An 18877-nucleotide genomic window follows, 5' to 3' on the forward strand; every position below is an offset into this window, starting at 1 on the left:
GAAGGGTACCTGCGAAGGCTCTCGGTTACTTTTGGAATTTTGCCATATTTAGCCCCTCTCTTCATATTTTCTTCATCTTAGAATCCCCCAAAGCCCCGGTATCGATTGTAAGCCCCGGAATACGCCACGAAGTGCCCGAGAAGCCCGAAAAATTTATCTTTTCATTTTCGAAGCCCGACCTTTCGCAGAGCCCTGTTTCTAAATAAAACTCCCGGTTTTATTAGAAACGATCGTTTTAGGAAACGAATTGCTGCCCGGTTTTCATTAAATCAAGTGAGTGTGTAGTTACTTTCACCTTACACATAGATATGAAGCATTTTACATAAAATACGTGTTGTGTGAAAATATATTGTTTGTTTATTTGAGATGGGTGCTGAAGGAATGAGTTATACATGTTTTTAAATAATTTAAACTATATATGTATTTTTATCTACGAAAAATGTTGGGTAGAACATGGGTAGATGAAATAGTTGATGTGTGTTAAAAAGGTGAGAGGCCTCGATGTTGTTGTTGTTGTTCTAGTCATTCAACAGAGTATGGATGACAACCATGGACTATTCTAGACAGTCTATGGAACATTAGCAGGCCTGCAACCTGTAGGTGTAATGAACTATATGTTCATTTGCGGTACTCTAAAAACCCATTGACATGTATTGCCGGAGAGAATACCTGTAAATAATATTGTCGATAAATGAGAGCTATGGACTTAGCACATGTTGAATAAACCTTGGCAGCTATGGAATTAGTGTCCGTTGTATAAACCCCGGTCACGAGGTGACTTTGTGGCTATTCCTTAGGATGAATCCTTAGGAAGGAGGGATAGTTGATTCTTAGGGTAAACCCTTAAGAAATAAATAAAATAATGGGGTTTGGGGTAATTCGGTTGATTGATTGATGTTTAAACATAATAAATTTATGTATTGTGGGTTGAAAACCCTATATGCTCACCAGGCTTCCAAGCCTGACCCACTCAGTTGTTTATATTATAGGTAGAGGACCCCGAGCATAGTCAAATGATGATGATGATGAGTGAATTTTGGATTATTGGCCAATAGTTACAAATAACTGTCGTAAGGCTTATAATGTCTTGTTTATGCTTTTGATCTGTATCGGAACATGACATCCCGAGGTTTTGATATAAAAGGAATGATATATTTGTTAAAGAAAGGTTTTGACAAACTTTTATCAGATTTTTTTGGGGACCAATTATGCAACATCTTTTATAAAGATTTCTCTGATTTGATTTTAAAAAGCATAAATTAAATCGGTCTTTTCTGGCCGAGAAATTAGGGGATGTCACAGTTGGTATCAGAGCATTAGTTTAAGCGAACTAAGAAATATCCTACGATTTCTAGACTTAAACTTAGAATGCTAAGTGATGATTGTGAGATGAGTGTCTACCATAATTTAGACACGAGCACTAGTTTATTTTAGGAAGGATGCCTAAAATGCTTTTATGTGCTAAATGTTTTGTGTTATAGCTATAATGATGCTACTATTTGTTCGGATCTATGGTCTGTTGCCGACCGGATCTGGAAACCTTATGTGTGTAGGATTCTAAACGTATGACTACGATATTGGAACTAACATATAAATGTTTCGAAGACTTAACATCTAACAAGATGAAGATCTAAGTTCACCTACGATTGGTGTATAGATCGAAATGGCGAGTACTCAAAGTGGGTTCGGAAGTGATAATCCACAGCTTGAGCCAATCACGATGACTGGAGTGCAGGCAATGATACGTACGATGTTAGGTGAACAGATGGAAGAAACAAAACATCTACTTCAACAAAGTAAGGATGAACTTATTGTGCCAATTGGTGAGACATCTGTTCTTGAGGCAACTATTAGGGTTGCTAAGTCTATTGAAGAAATGATCAATGACACAACCGCCAACAAATTTGAAGTTGGAAAGAAGAGGAAATTTGAGGGGTCTTCAAGGCCCAACAAGAGCAACATATCCTCAAAGTTTGGCAAAAGAAGAGATAAAGGAAAATGGTGTGGGAAGAGCAAAAATAAACACTCTGGGAATTGTGACGGGAAGGTGAAGTGCTTTAAGTGTGGAGAAATAGGGCATTACGCCAATAAGTGTACGATTCCCAAGGAGGTGTGCTACGTGTGTAAAGAAGAAGGCCATATTTCTAAGAATTGTCAGAAGAACAATGAAGTAACAAGGCCAAGTGCACCATCAACGCCAAAGGAATTTCAGGATATCCTTGAAGAAGTCATTAATAACACTAGGAAGTAGAAGTCAACACTTGATACCCGAAGATCAAGTTATGAAGTAGTAATGTGAATAGTAACAAGTAGTTTAGCCTAAGAGAGGCATAGTATAGGGTAAACTTGAACCGTTGTGTAATTGTTTCAAGGAAATAAAATAAACCCTGGTTTTGTCGTCTGATGAATAGAATGGCTGGTGTAATTTTTTGAAGTTGTTCCACTCATTTGGAATTTCCATCACCAACCAAGTTGAAGTAGAGTTCATCATTGAAGATACGCGTGAAAGAAGTCCTAGTAGAGTCTAGGAAAATTTTATGATTAATTGGACACATTTGTATGTGTTAAATTTTTTTGTGATTTTAGGACTTCGGGACTGCGAGACAGTACTTGGGACGAGTATGAGTAGGTGTAAATAGTAGTAGAGATCTATACTACTGGAAGCACAGGACTCGCACTTGGATCAGGGAAAGTCACAAGGTTACCAAGAAGCTATTATTTAATTCTGTCTTGTACTAGTCTGTCGTTACCATCGTTTCGGTAATGACTAAGAAGATGATTGTTATTCCGACCTTAGAGGTCATATCAAATTGAGTCCGACTACGATGAGTTTATTATGTGGTTCAGAGAACCAAGTTCGATGTAACATTTGACTTAAGCCAGAAGATTGAAATGAAAGATGATCGAAGCGATCAATAGAAGTATCGCACTCATTGTTAAAGAAGTTGGTAGTTAGAAATGATGCATGTTGAACGGTGATTGTATCACATTAGAACATGAAGGAAGGTATAATTTATTCTGAAAATTTTCCCTAGGAGATCTGAGTCTAAGTAGTGAAATATACAATGAGAGATCATTAGAACATGACCCATCAGTCTGTTACAATAAATGAAGGAAAGTACTTATTCCAAAAAGAAGAAGGAGTCCTCAATAAGGATTTATTTTGTAGCTCGAAGGTTACAATTGAAGGTGCTACGAAGATCTGAAGCTTTTTAGGATTAGCTGGATATTATTACTGAATTATCCAAGGCTTTTCTTCGATCATGAATCCATTGACAGCTTTGACCCAAAAAGGAGCTGTCTATACTTGGAATGAGAAGCATAGGACGCTTTGAGAAGTTAAAGAAGAAGTTGTGTGAAGCACCGGCTCTTTCGTTACCTAAAGGAGTTGATGACTTCACAGTTTATAGTGATGCCTCTGGAGTTGGGTTAGGATGTGTTCTGACCCAAAGGTATAAGGTGATAGCGTATGCATCGAGGCAATTGAAAGAGCATGAAAAGAACTACCCCATTCACGATTTGGAGTTGGCAGCGGTAGTATTCACCCTAAAGATATGGAGGCATTATCTTTATGGCACAAAGTGTAAACTTTTCACTGATCATAAGAGTCTCCAATATCTCTTTGATCAGAAGGAATTGAACATCAGGCAACGACATTGGCTAGTATTACTCAAGGACTACAACTGTGAGATACATTACCACCCTGGTAAAGAAAATGTTGTTGCTGATACTCTCAGTCGGAAGGTAAGTCTTGAAAAGAAAAGGGCCAAGAGAGTTAAGAATTAAAGTTGTCTTGACAATTGTGAAAAGTATAAAGAAAGCTCAAGAGGAAGCTTTAGAGAAAAATAACCGAAAGGAGGAACGTTTGAGTAAAACGTTGGTGTCTGGTACAAAAGGTCAAGGAATGGAGGTATTAAAAGATAGGATTTGGGTACCTAGGATGGGAGGACTAAGAGGTCTTCTGATGGAAGAAGCTCACAAGACCATGTACTCGATTCATCCCGGCAATACGAAAATGTATAGAGATCTTAAACCCATATTACTGGTAGCCGACGATGAAGCTCGAAGTTGCTAAAGTATGTGGCTGAGTGTGTAACTTGTGCCAGGGTTAAGGCACAACATCAGAAAACGTATGGGAGTTTAGAACCTTTACCTGTACCCATGGGTAAATGGGAAGATATCACTATGGATTCTGTGACTAAACTGCCCAGAACAAGGAATGGTCACGACATGATTTGGGTGGTCGTTGATCGCTTCACTAAGAGTGCGCATTTCATAGCATCCAACGAGAAATGGTCTATGGATAAACTTGTGAATTATTATGTGAAGGAAAGTGTGAGGCTTCACGGTGTTTCGTTAACGATTGTATCCGATCATGACATCCGTTTTACCTCAAGGTTTTGGAGGAGTCTATAAGAGGAATTGGGTACCAAGTTGTGTTTGAATACAACTTACCATCTGCAAACCGATGGTCAGAGCGAAAGAACGATTCAAACGTTGTAGGATATGTTGAGAACATGTACCCTAGAATTTCAAGGTAACTGGGATGAGCACTTACCTTTAGTAGAATTCACCGTACCTTATCACCCTTTGCATGGGAAAAAGTGTCGGATGCCATCATGTTGGCTGGAAGCTGAGGAAAAATAGTTTATGGGACTTGAAATAGTCCATTAGATTGCTAAAAAGTTGTAAGTGATTAGGGAAAAAGATGTTAGATGCTCAAAAGAGCTATGCTGACAAGAAAAGACAACCGATATCATTCGAAGTTGGAGATTCGGTTTCACTTAAAGTCTCGTCGTCGAAGGGACTTATAAGATTTGGTAGAAGGGGAAAGTTGAGTCCAAGGTTTATTGGACCATTTAAAGTTCTTCAGAGAATCCGGAATCAAGCTTAAAAGCTAGAATTACCGGAAGAACTAGAGAGTATTCATAACACCTTTCATGTGTGTTATTTGAAAAAGTTCACGGGAGGTGTGCCCGACATAATTCCCATTACTGAATTAAGGTTGGACGAGAACATGAGGTTAATTGGAGAACCTGAGGCAATCGTTAACCATAAGACTAAGAATTTGTAACGTAAGATAGTCGATTTAGTGCCTGTACGTTGGCAACATATAAATGGGCCAAATCCCACCAGGGAAACGGAGAGTGACATAGTGAGTTGCTACCCGTAGTTGTTTGTCGTTGTGTGATTCCGGGGACGAAATCATCCTAAGGGGGAGAGAGTTGTAATGCATGTGTTTCTAGGCTAGGCATTAATGTTGACATAATGGTATAGGTTAACCTTTGTAACTCATTTAGAAGAAATGAAAAGGAATTATGTGAATTAGGTGTTTTATGCTTAATCATTAGAGTTTAATTAATTAAAAATAAAAATAAACGTCAAAATTAAAGTGTGAGATAAGCCCGATATCTTTACATAAAGTTGTAGTGGTCGAAACAAGGATTTTGGGGATATAAAGAATGCCGAAATCCGAGTTATAATGCAGAATTTATGACCTGTCAAAGTTTCGCGACAAAAACGGCACGGTGCCGAATGTTGTAAAAAGTGAGTTTTTGATAAGCTACTTTTTAGCCTTAGTAATCTAAAGGAAAGTCGTAGTGTTCGTTAAACCGAGAAGTTCGATAAAAAGAATGCCCAAATCTGACTTCGTATGAGGAAGTTATGATTTTTCGAAGTTTCAGCTTAGCAGGAGACAGCTAAAAACTCGAATTTTAGATCGAGCGATTTTTAGCCGACACAACCTAAACAAGAAATGAAGGTCTCGTCATTAGGAGCACAACAGTAAAAAGTATGACGAAAATGGACGTCGGATGAAGAAGTTGTGAATTTTTAACGGATTTCCTGTCCCGGTCTGTTAAAAATAACAATATGAAATTTAAATTCAAAATTAGCCGACGAAGTCTAAACGGAAGTTGTAGAGCGTAATTTTAGCTACGCGTGCATCTAAAGAACGTCAAAAACGGAGCTCGTATGCGAAAGTTATGGATTTTAGAAATTTTGGCACGAAAATCAAGAAAATTCGCATAGTCACGATTTGCCACGTCACCCTCGCTGAAAAAGTGCCACGTGTCCAGCTGAGTCACCAAGGTGTTGAGTCACCAAGCTGCTGAGTCACCTAAGCTGCTGAGTCATACGAAGCCACGTGTCGGATTCTGATTTGACCGAAGGGAGGTCCAATCCAAGGCTCGCATATGGACCGAACCTCGCACCTAGCTCCAAGCCTCGCATGTGTGATACGACTCCGCGGTCCAATCAGCGAGTGCCACCGAGACCCTCGCACATGCTGACCACCTGCGCATCGGACCCACGCTTCGGACCAATCACAAGAAGCCAGCAGCCCTTCGCACATGCCACCCTCATGGGAGCCACACCCCCTGCGAGCCTCTCAGCCGTCGGATCAGAAGCTTCTCAGCCGTTGGATCAGGACTTCGGACCCTATAAATAGAAGGGTACCTGCGAAGGCTCTCGGTTACTTTTGGAGTTTTGCCATATTCAGCCCCTCTCTTCATATTTTCTTCATCTTAGAATCCCCCAAAGCCCTGGTATCGATTGTAAGCCCCGAAATACGCCACGAAGTGCCCGAGAAGCCTGGAAAATTTATATTTTTGGTTTCGAAGCCCGACCTTTTGCAGAGCTCGGTTTCTCAATAAAACTCCCGGTTTTATTAGAAAGGATCGTTTTAGGAAACGAATTGCTGCCCGGTTTTCATTAAATCAAGTGAGTGTGTAGTTACTTTCACCTTACACATAGATATGAAGTATTTTACATAAAATACGTGTTGTGTGAAAATATATTGTTTGTTTATTTGAGATGGGTGCTAAAGGAATGAGTTATACATGTTTTTAAATAATTTAAACTATATATGTATTTTTATCTACGAAAAATGTTGGGTAGAACATGGGTAGATGAAATAGTTGATGTGTGTTAAAAAGGTGAGAGGCCTCGATGTTGTTGTTGTTGTTGTTGTTGTAGTCATTCAGCAGAGTATGGATGACAACCATGGACTATTCTAGATAGTCTATGGAACACTAGCAGGTCTGCAACCTGTAGGTGTAATGAACTATACGTTCATTTGTTGTACTCTAAAAACCCATTGACATGTATTGCAGGAGAGAATACCTGTAAATAATACTGTCGATAAATGAGAGCTATGGACTTAGCACATGTTGAATAAACCTTGGCAGTTATGGAATTAGTGCCCGTTGTATAAACCCCGGTCACGAGGTGACTTTGTGTCTATTCCTTAGGATGAATCCTTAGGAAGGAGGGATAGTTGATTCATAGGGTAAACCCTTAAGAAATAAATAAAATAATGGGGTTTGGGGTAATTCGGTTGATTGATTGATGTTTAAACATAATAAATTTATGTATTGTGTGTTGAAATCCCTATATGCTCACCGGGCTTCCAAGCCTGACCCACTCAGCTGTTTATATTACAGGTAGAGGACCTCGCGCATAGTCGGATGATGATGATGATGAGTGAATTTGGGATTATAGGCCAATAGTTACAAATAACTGTCGTAAGGCTTATAATGTCTTGTTTATGCTTTTGATCTGTATCAGAACATGACATCCCGAGGTTTTGATATAAAAGGAAATGATATATTTCTTAAAGAAAGGTTTTGACAAACTTTTATCATATTTTGTTTTGGGGTCCAATTCCGCAACATCTTTTATAAAGATTTCTCTGATTTGATTTTAAAAAGCATAAATTAAATCGGTCTTTTCTGGCCGAGAAAATAGGGGATGTCACAATTTCACTCATTATGTATGCAATGATTAATCGCCTAGGGATTAATCGGAGATTAATCGGGACCTAGTCGGGATTTTTACAACAATGAGTATTGGATTCAACCCGTGCTCACCTAAATTACTTCAAACCAAGTTATATGAGTTGTTGACTACAAGTTGGTTGTGCATTGATGGCATGAAAACACATCAGTAACTTGATGTTATAAAACATGTCGTTGTGCATGATTTGATGAGTAGTGAGTACAAGCATATAATGTCAAAGTTTATATGTTCCTTTTATCCTAAGAGGATTAAAAGCGATATCTTGGGCCTCTCGATGATTTTGTTTTGACTTATGTGTCGGGTCGGTCAGAACTAAATTCATGGGTTCAGTTATGTTCTATGTCTGATGAATCAGAAATCGGGTAACAAATTGCAGGACAATAAGTATGATTATGTTTCATGTGTTTATCCGCATAGATATCTTGAGAACAGAGGAGTATATGATCACTTATCTGAAGGACGTGTCACTGACTAGGTCAGAGTTCGACAACGGCTTTTGAAAGCTTATGATTGCTAAGTCAGATCCTGAAGTCCATAAGCAGTAATAGTTATTAGACTTATCCAAGTGGGAGACTGTTGGATTTGGTATCTAAACCCATAACTATAATTAGTATGTACTTGACCCAATTGTAGCATGGTCCTTTTGGGTTGCCTTCACTAGTGCAATTTGATAGGAAGAATTTTGAGAATAAGGTTATGTGTGGTTTATTAATATATTACAAGTATAATATATTAATACAGAATTATTTAATTAGTATTGATCAAGAATTAATTTATTAATTTTGTGATCCAAAGAGACTAATTAAATATATGGGGATTGATTATGTGAATCAATTATTATTGTAGTGTGGGCTAGTGATCCATGATTATGGGCTAAACTAATCCATGGACATTCCATGGAGGTTAAACCCATGGAGCATGAGAATGTGGAAAGTCATGGGTTATTAGTGATGGGTTTGAGCCATAAGAACTTTCCTATGGGCACATGCAAACCCTAATGCTTGGATCTAGGTTTCTCTAATTGAACATGCATTGAATCCAAGACTTACAATACTAGATCTAATGTAAACAATTGAATCAAATCATATGTAATTGGATCTAGAACAATACCTTAGATTACTTGCTTGATACTTCTTCTCCTTAGAGCTTAGAGTCATAATTGTCACTCCTCTAATGGCTTACAAACACCAACTAGCAAGAGGATGCTATTGAGAGAGAGGAGAGAGGGTGAGAAATCGGCCCTAGGGTTCCTTTCCTTGCATGAGTGTCGATTTCCCTCACCCTAGGGATCTATTGTTGGATTAATGTCTAAGTCCATAACTATAATTGGTAAGACTTGACCCGACTCGGCATGGTCCATTTGGGTTGCATGGCATCATGCATTTGGATAGACTATAATGAGAGAAATAACACTTAAGGTTTTGTTAATATATTATAAGTTATAATATATTAATAAGATTATTTAATTAGTATTGATCAAGAACTAATCTAGAATTAATTAAGTGATCAAAAGAAGACTAATTAAATATATGGGTTGATTGTGTAAATCATCCATACTTATATAGTGGGCTAATGCTCCATGGATTATCTAGTTGGGCTAAAACCCATATGATGCTTCATGGATGCTCCATGGTGTTTTGTACCCATGGATCCAAGGAAAATGGAAAGTCATGAAAATTAGGGTTTACACTAATTGTAACACTATATAAAGATCATACTCTTGGAAAAATCGGCCACTAAGTGATGAGAAAGTAGGGCTAGCCGATTTTAGAAGTGTTCAAGTTTCTCTCAAGTTATTCCAAGTGTATTTGGTGTTGTGTGAACCATTTGAGGTGTCACACTTGGGGCACTAGGCACTCAAGCTTCTTGAAAACATTCTACATCAAAGAGGTATGTATTTTATCTTGTTATATTCATTGTTTTGTATGCTAAATTAGGATAATACCTTGGATGTTCATATTTGCATGTATAATAGAGAAAACATAGATCCAAGGTATTTAGGGTTGCATGTACACTTAGGAGTGTTAGAATGCTCAAAACCCAACAGTGGTATTAGAGCCAAGTTTGTTTTCTTGGTATACTTGCAAAAGTAGCTGAAAAAATTGAGTTTTGATGCTGTCTGCACAGCAGACTCGCCGAGTCCATGAATGGACTTGCCGAGTCCAAGGCAAAATGCATCCAACTCGCCGAGTTGGTTCGTGCACTCGCCGAGTTGGAACCCCAGACAACATATATTCGACTTTTTTTGGCTGGAATTGGACTAGGAACATTACCCTAAGATGTTTTTGAACTTATAAACTTGTTTTTGATGTGGTAATGTTCATGCTAATCCAATTTCTAAGATAATTGTCATAATTTCAAGATTTGTATTAGTTTGTATGTTGATGCTAATTTCTTGAATATTGATGATTTGAATTATCTTATTCTTAGATTAATAGAAAATTTGTGTGAAATAGTTGATTTCAATCCATTTTAATCTAAGTGTTGATTCCAAAGTGTGTTTTTGTAACATGCCCTCAAGTTATATGAAAAGTCACATTTAAGAATCATAAAACTCATAAAAGTTGGCAAAGGTTACAAAAATGAAGAGTCTAATTCTAATTAAATGGTTTTATGACTCCATGACTTGTCCTCAAGTTATGGAGGTCCAAGAGTCTCTTCTTTAAATAATAAATAAATAAAAGTGTAACTTTAATTAGTTTCATAAGTTACAATAAAAAAAGTTATTTGTTTTATGAATTAGTCTAAAGTCTTCCATAACTTGTCCTCAAGTTATGGAACTTTAAAAGTTTTTTAATTAAAACTACTTTAAACTCATAAGTTATGGAATTAATTGATTTTGAATAGTTTCAAAACTTGCCCTCAAGTTTTGGAATTTGAAAAAGTTTTCTCTTATGAATACTTTAATTCCAAGTTAAGCCCTTAGGATTTTAAAAGTTAAAATTCAATCCTTATACTTTATAATATTATAAGTCAATAATATTTATATATATGTATAAGAGTAAAAGTCAGTCTTACCGTTAGTAGGCCTCATTCGTGAAGCCGGTCTATAAGGGGGGTATAAGGTTACTGCCTATAAAATCGCAGTTTAATGGGTGTCCACTCTCACCCACCGCTTCCTTGACTGGTGGAGGGTCGTTAGCCGAACGGGTAGGACAAAGACTATAAATTCTCCCTTCATTAAAAGTATTAATGATAAATACTAAGTAACTAAACACTTAGAATTCCCAATCTTAGTTACTTAGGAAAATGTGAATAAGGTGCTAACCCATGAAATTACACTTGGCACTTTGCTTAATTCAGTTGGTGGAGCGTGTGTGGTTTACCGGCACACTAGCTTGATTTAACAAGGTAGGCAAAGGGTTTCTTAAAGTTTAATCATAGGCCGGTGGAGCGTGTGTGGTTTACCGGCACATCGGTTGGGTGATAAACATTTAAGAGTACCAAGTAATTTGCATGGTTATTTCACACCTTGTTTTGTGATACTCGGTATCCCAGTCAGAAAACCTAAAGGGCACACTCGAGATTGAAAATGCCATTGAAAAAGTACAATGAATCTCAAAAGATCTTGGAGTTTCAAATCCAATTAAAACTTAATTATATTTCGGTTTTCATGGTGGAAATTGGTAAATCGTCATTTACCAACCTTCAACTATTTTATAACTTGGATTACGGCATCCCTCTTCCAGTTATAAATAGGTTGTTGGGTCCTAGCCTTAATATTTCATATTGGGTGTTATATTAAGGACTTTTAAATCAACTAAACTTGAATATCTCCCAAAAGATGTCTAGTTCAGACATCTATGATCTTCCCAAATCTCTTGGAACTTCACTTCCTCCACCTCCTCCAATTATTCTCCCTAACCAGCAAGCTCAAGGTCACTCAAGCCCTACTGGCAAGGCAAGGTCTAGGTGTGATCACATCTTGGAGATGAAGTCACATATTGACAAACCGGGAGAGTTGGGTGTCAAAGTCTTGAGAAAGTTGGATGTTCAATCACTTTCTAAGTCACATAGCGAGTTCCTTTGGGAGTCCTATGAAACCGACTATGACAAGACCCTTAATGATCTTATCTATTTGCTTGGTACTGCTGAATCAGCAATGATTTGGAAGGCTAGTAAAGCAAATGTGATTAGGAGATCAACTTTCCAAAAACTTTATGGACAGGGACAATAGTGACACAGGAAATCCAGAAAAGCATTATCTTCCTAATGGAAAGGGATTGGCCATAGTCAACTTGGTTGACCAAATGGTAAAGATAAATGTTAAGTCTGTGATAGTCCCATGTAGTATTACCTAAGGGTCCATGTGTTTCTATTTCCAAAGGAAGGGGATTTGGTTACGAAGCTACCAAACTTACCTAAGGATGGTGAAGTTAATGAGTTTGACTTTATTTTAGGTAAAGTCCATTGTCTAACTCTATTAAGCTCCTATTTGGAGATTCTTATTACATGATTTGACTGGGTCACATCTTGGTGTTTTAAGAATCAAAGAAAAGTAAAGAAACTTAAAAGAAAGAATATGTTGAATCTGATCGCGTAGATAGATTTCTATCGCATAGTTTGAAGATTGGATTCTTGAGCTACTTCTTAGGAGTTATGATAAATTGCTTAGGAATAGATAACAACAAGTTTTCATATATATTTGCATTGTAAGGATTAGTTTTTCCGCAAAGTTTTAAAAGAAAAGAAAAGTTTTTAATTTTATTTATTTTAAGTATCCTTACAATGGCATTTGTGAAAGAAATTGTTGATTATATGATTCCATTGATGGCAATAATGGAAAATGGTTTTGATTCTTTCATTTGTGGTAGTGTCTAAATTTACCAAATAAAGAAATTTCTCATCACCCAAGTTTCAATTGGCCCAAAATTTGGAATCATGCAAGTTGTATAGTATGATGAATGAGAACTTTCAAGCATTGGAAAATTAAGATTAATTACTTGTTCACATGGATGTGTGAGTCAAGTAAAGGACTAAGGGATCGAGTACACATTCTTGTGCACTGATCAAGCCCACCACAAATAATCAATAAGATTATTCATCATGATTTACTTAAGTTTAGTAAATATGGTTATACTTATAGGCTTAAGTTTAATTCTTATACATTGAAAGATTTTCGATGTATGGCAGACGAATGAGAAGAATCAAATTAGGCAGAAGGATAAAAGTTTCTCAAATCTGAAAAGATGGGAGAGTACTTTATGATATATGATCATCTTAATGATTAAGAGACCTTATCACAATTCATCCTCTAAGTGCATTATGATAGCTAAGAAGAGGAGTTATGAATTGTTGAAGTGGTTAAATCAAGAAGATGAGTCATACTTCGTTCCAAAACAATTCTTAGAGTCATACTCCAAGATTGTAACTTGAGTGACATATCTTAAAGAAAGTTTATTAACACTAGTCAAATGTAAGAGTAAAAGGTTATCTACTCTTGTACATTTGAAATTGGTAAGTTGTGATGTTTTGAATAAAACAGAGACCAACTTAGACCAATTGTGTGAAGTGTTTGTCTTGATAAAGAATCCGCACTATCCCTTGAATATGTGACAAGAGAGTCTTATATGTCAAGAGGACAGTGGGAGTCTTAAAGGTCTTGAAAATCTCAAGATCTAATAAAACCTAGAATTATTCACTAGCACACGACTTGAGGTGTATAACCTATCTTGTTGACATTTCTGTGCCCATTCCAGTTAAAGTTGGCTTTGCATATGAGTTCTTAGAGTCCTCAATTGGTTGCACAGCTACTTGGAAGCTATGGCAGGCCCTTGTGCTGCCAAATGGCAAGAACTTAAGATTGCACAAGTTCAATCCATATGAGTTTGGACTTGTCACTAACCTTGTCTTGTGATTATGGTTTAGAAAAATTCATATGGGTAGGAACTCATACACCATAAAAAATCTAAGTGTCATAAGGTTTCTCTCCGATTCATGAAAATGATGGTGAGGAAACACTTCCACTAAGTAGATTTGTAAGTAGATAGTAATCTTTGCATTCTCAAAGTTGTTAGTAGGTACACTAACATGGACTTATGAGAAATAGCAAAGGTCTAAATAATTAAGACTATGATTACGGAATCCCTTTTCATAGTTCTATAATTGTTTAGACACACCTGTGAGCTATCTAAGATAAGGTGTTTGATTTTGATAAAGTCTTATCAAAGCAATCTAGTATCAAAAATCTGAACTTTGGTAAAAAAGTCAATAGCTGATTTCTGAGTACATATCAAAGCTAGTGGGAGCATAAGTGTTATGCTAATAATCATCATGTTAGTGGAAGCATGATAATTATGATAAGTATTGCAAGTTAGCAATGTTAATTATAGAAAACAAAAGTTTCAATTCGTGAGGTTGTAGGGGTTGAAAAAGTTGTTTTGCTATATTTAAGGGAGAGGAAATTATACTTCATTCAATTATGAAAAGCTTAGATTGAGTTTATAATCATTCTAAAGAGCTAATATTGAGATTTTAATCACCTTTAGTCAAGAATATATATATATATATATATATATATATATATATATATATATATATATATGAATTTCATGTTGGATTGGTTCAACTTAAGAAAATTCTATATATTGCATTCTCAAAATTCGATTATGATTACGGCATCCCTTTTCATAGTAAAATTTTGAGAATATGGCAAACAAAAAAAATTATTATGGCAAAAGAATGGTCTAGAACCATGTCTTTATGTGAAACATCATGAATCGTGTCCCATTTACTTTGGGTACAAGATCGATTACTTGTGCTATAATATTTATTCTTTCTGAATTTTCCAAATGCCTTGGGGCATTAAGGAGCAAAATGTCTGGAATTGGATATGACTAAAGTGATTAAGCAATTATCGAGGACAATCTAAGGTTTACCAAAGATTGGTTGCTCAAGGACAGTTGGAAGTATAGTGTGAATTTTGGAAGGGCCATATTGACATAGTCTGAAAAGAGGCAACTCTTGTTCAGAAGTAGTAGTCAAAATGGGAATATAGAGTTGTTTCTATAGATAGAAGCAATCTGTGTAAGATTAGAAAGAACTTAGTGCATGAAGCATGTTCAAAGCAATGCATACCTTGAACATAAGGCTTTGTGTCCATGGAGTAGGTCTTCATTGGAATACCCTGTAATGGTTGTTGACAAGTCTTTGTGACTTTGTACACATTCATTGCAAGAGGGTAGTGCATTTAAGTTTAAATCCTAACAAGATTTCGATTTGGGAGTGTGAAATTAGAATCATTGAAAGTTTGGTCAATTGGTTTATTTCACAAAGTAAGGATCATAGATCAACATAGAGTGCATACTTGGTGTATGGCAAAGCTATTGTTTACAAAAACATAGTGTACATGCTTGGAGCATGGGACAACTAGTGTTTTTAATTCAAGTATACAGTTAATAAAACCGAAACAATGAATAATGAGTAATCAGTATGGTGATAAATAGAAAATGTTTTATTTATATTCATAGGTTTTGATACCATATTAGATTCATTTATTCGTGTGTTTCACTTTGCATGTTTTGACTTCCATAATAACTAGGTTATTCTTCCGGAATGACTAAGTTATTCAAAACCATCCACAGTCGGTCATATGTTGGAAGTAGATATGAATCAAGACATTCATGGGTTGGCTTGTAGAGGTCCAAGTTGGTGGACAAAGTTGTGCTACAACGCTCATGAGTGCTCATAAGTTTTGAGTATTGGATTCAACCCGCGCTCATTTGAATCACCTCATGGATTTTATCATGAGTGATCATGAGATGATAATATCTTATATTCTTCAAACCTAGTGATATGAGTTGTTACTATGAGTTGGTTATACATTGATTGCGCGAAACCGCATTGGTAACTCGATGTTATAAAACGTGTCTTTGTGTATGATTCAACAAGTAGCAGAACAAGCCATATGAGTTGAAGTTTATCCATTCCTTTTACCTTCGAGATAAAAGTGATATATGTGGGCCCCTCGATGATTTAGCGATGACACATGTGAGTGCTTGGCCAAGCCAGGACTGATTTGATTTGTTCAATCAGTCAGCCGTCATAAATCGGAAATCGGGAAATAACAAATGGAAAGAGAGAATGATTTATAATACATGTCTCAGTCCATATGATATCTAGAATGGAGGTATATATGATCCCTTATCTAATGGACAAGTCATTGACAAAGGTCAGAGATCATCGGCAAGGTCAGAGTTCGACAGAAGCTTTTGAGAGCTACGATTGCCAGTTGGTTCTTGAAGTCAGACGCAATAATAGTTTTATACTTATCCAGGTGGGAGACTGTTGGATTAATGTCTAAGTCCATAACTATAATTGGTAAGACTTGACCCGACCCGGCATGGTCCATTTGGGTTGCATGGCATCATGCATTTGGATAGACTATAATGAGAGAAATAACACTTAAGGTTTGTTAATATATTATAAGTTATAATATATTAATAAGATTATTTAATTATTATTGATCAAGAATTAATCTAGAATTAATTAAGTGATCAAAAGAAGACTAATTAAATATATGGGTTGATTGTGTAAATCATCCATACTTATATAGTAGGCTAATGCTCCATGGATTATCTAGTTGGGCTAAAACCCATATGATGCTTCATGGATGCTCCATGGTGTTTTGTACCCATGGATCCAAGGAAAATTGAAATTCATGAAAATTAGGGTTTACACTAATTGTAACACTATATAAAGATCATACTCTTGGAATAATCGGCCACTAAGTGATGAGAAAGAAGGGCTAGCCGATTTTAGAAGTGTTCAAGTTTCTCTCAAGTTATTCCAAGTGTATTTGGTGTTGTGTGAACCATTTGAGGTGTCACACTTGGGGCACTAGGCACTCAAGCTTCTTGAGAACATTCTACATCAAAGAGGTATGTATTCTATCTTGTTATATTCATTGTTTTGTATGCTAGATTAGGATAATACCTTGGATGTTCATATTTGCATGTATAATACAGAAAAAATACATCCAAGGTATTTAGGGTTGCATGTGCACGTAGGAGTGTTAGAATGCTCAAAACCCAACATCTATTTATACTATGGGAAACTAGGGTTTCACCTTTAACCCTAATTGAATAACTTAGGCCCTAAGCAATCCAAGATCCTTCTAGATTCTAGGCTTGGACGAATTTAAGGTTCCCTAACCCTAAATTTCGTCCACCCCATTACCCATAAGGATACATAGCCCAAAACACAACTATCACACATTTGACAGTTTATGCCCCTTTATTCAATTAACCTCTTTAAGTTACCAAATTAATTCTTAATTAATGTATAACTTATATTAATCAAATAACAATATTATTCCTTTAATATATTATTCTCATAATATATTAACAATAATATCTCTTCTCTCTTAACAAATCATCCTGTCAAGTTGCTATGGTGAAGGCAACCCAAAAGGACCATGCATAACCGGGTCAAGTACTTACGAAATATAGTTACAGCCTTAGACACCAATCCAACAGTCTCCCACTTGGATAAGTCTAGTAACTATAAATGCAAACACAATCCGATTAGCAATCGTAGCTCTCAAAGACATTGTCAACTCTGATCATATCAGTAACCTGTCCTTTAGATAAGGGATCGTACAGTCCTTTGTTTTGATATCGTGCAGACGATACTCATTGTCCAGCAACTATTTTCTCGATCTCAGATTTATTTGACATAGAACCTAATTGAATACATCAGCTCAGTCCTGACCGGGCCCGGCACATAAGTCAAATCAAATCATCGAGCGGCCATGATATCGCTTTTACCCTCTTAGGATAAAAGTAACAGATAAACTTCGACTTATATGCGTTTACTTATCGACTAACCAACTATACACAACAATGTGTTTTATGACATCAATTTACTGATGCAGTTTCGCATTATCAATGTACAACCAATTAGTAAATAATAAACCATATATCTAGGTTTTTAGACCATATGATATTATCGTCTTGCGAGTGATTCCAGCAAGTGCGGGTTTATTCCAATGCTCAAAACTTGTTCATAATCAATCATGAACGTTGCAGCACACCTTTGCTATGTATAATACCATTTAGACAATCTACACACCAATTCACGACAATCTTCATTCATACCTACTTCCAACATATGAACGATTGTGGACAGTTTCAATAATTCGATTATTCTTAATAAACTCAATTATTCTGGAAGTCAAAAAATGCAAAGTGAAACAATAGCTAAACAATTAACATAAGACAGTAACAATACTTATAAATACTACTCCTTCATTTAATCATCAAATGTCAATTAAATTTATCTATTACACGTTTCTAATACTATCTAATCTAAACTAATATCATCCTTCAGCCCAATACTCCTAGCATGCTGCAAGTGCTTAACCCTACTCAGTCCCTTCGTAAGCGGATCTGCTTGGTTATCTTCTGATGATATCCTTTTAACCACGAGGTGTCCTTCTTCTACTCGATTCTTAATAAAGTGATATTTTCTGTCGATATGTCGAGATCTACCATGATCCCTTGGTTCCTTGGTCAAGGCAACTGCTCCTTCATTATCACAGAAAATTTCCATGGGCTCCTTTATGGCAGGCATAACTTCATGATCGCCAATGAAGTTCTTCAACCATATTGCCTCCTTTGAGGCTTCACTCGCTGCAATGTACTCTGATTTGCACGTTGAATCAGCTACAGTTTCCTGTTTGGAACTTTTCCAAGTTACTGCTCCTCCATTAAGGGTAAAGACCCATCCCGACTGCGAACGGTAGTTGTCCCTGTCAGTCTGGAAACTGGCGTCACTATACCCTCGCACCTTCAAGTCATCACTCCCTCCGAGGACTAGAAACCATTCCTTGGTCCTCCGAAGGTACTTAAGGATGTTCTTGACCGCAATCCAATGCGCTCTACCAGGATTCCTTTGATATCTACTGACCATGCTCAAAGCAAAGACCACATCGGGTCGAGTACAAGTCATAGCGTACATGGTCGAGCCAACTGCAGAAGCATAAGGTACTCGGCTCATCTCAGCTATATCGGCTTCGCTACTCGGACTTTGAGTCTTACTCAACTTGGTATTACTCTATATCGGTAGTTCTCCCTTCTTC

The sequence above is a fragment of the Lactuca serriola genome, chromosome 6 (genome assembly GCF_051521515.1).
Source record: "Lactuca serriola cultivar US96UC23 chromosome 6, Lser_US96UC23_V15, whole genome shotgun sequence".
Classification (NCBI taxonomy): domain Eukaryota; kingdom Viridiplantae; phylum Streptophyta; class Magnoliopsida; order Asterales; family Asteraceae; genus Lactuca; species Lactuca serriola.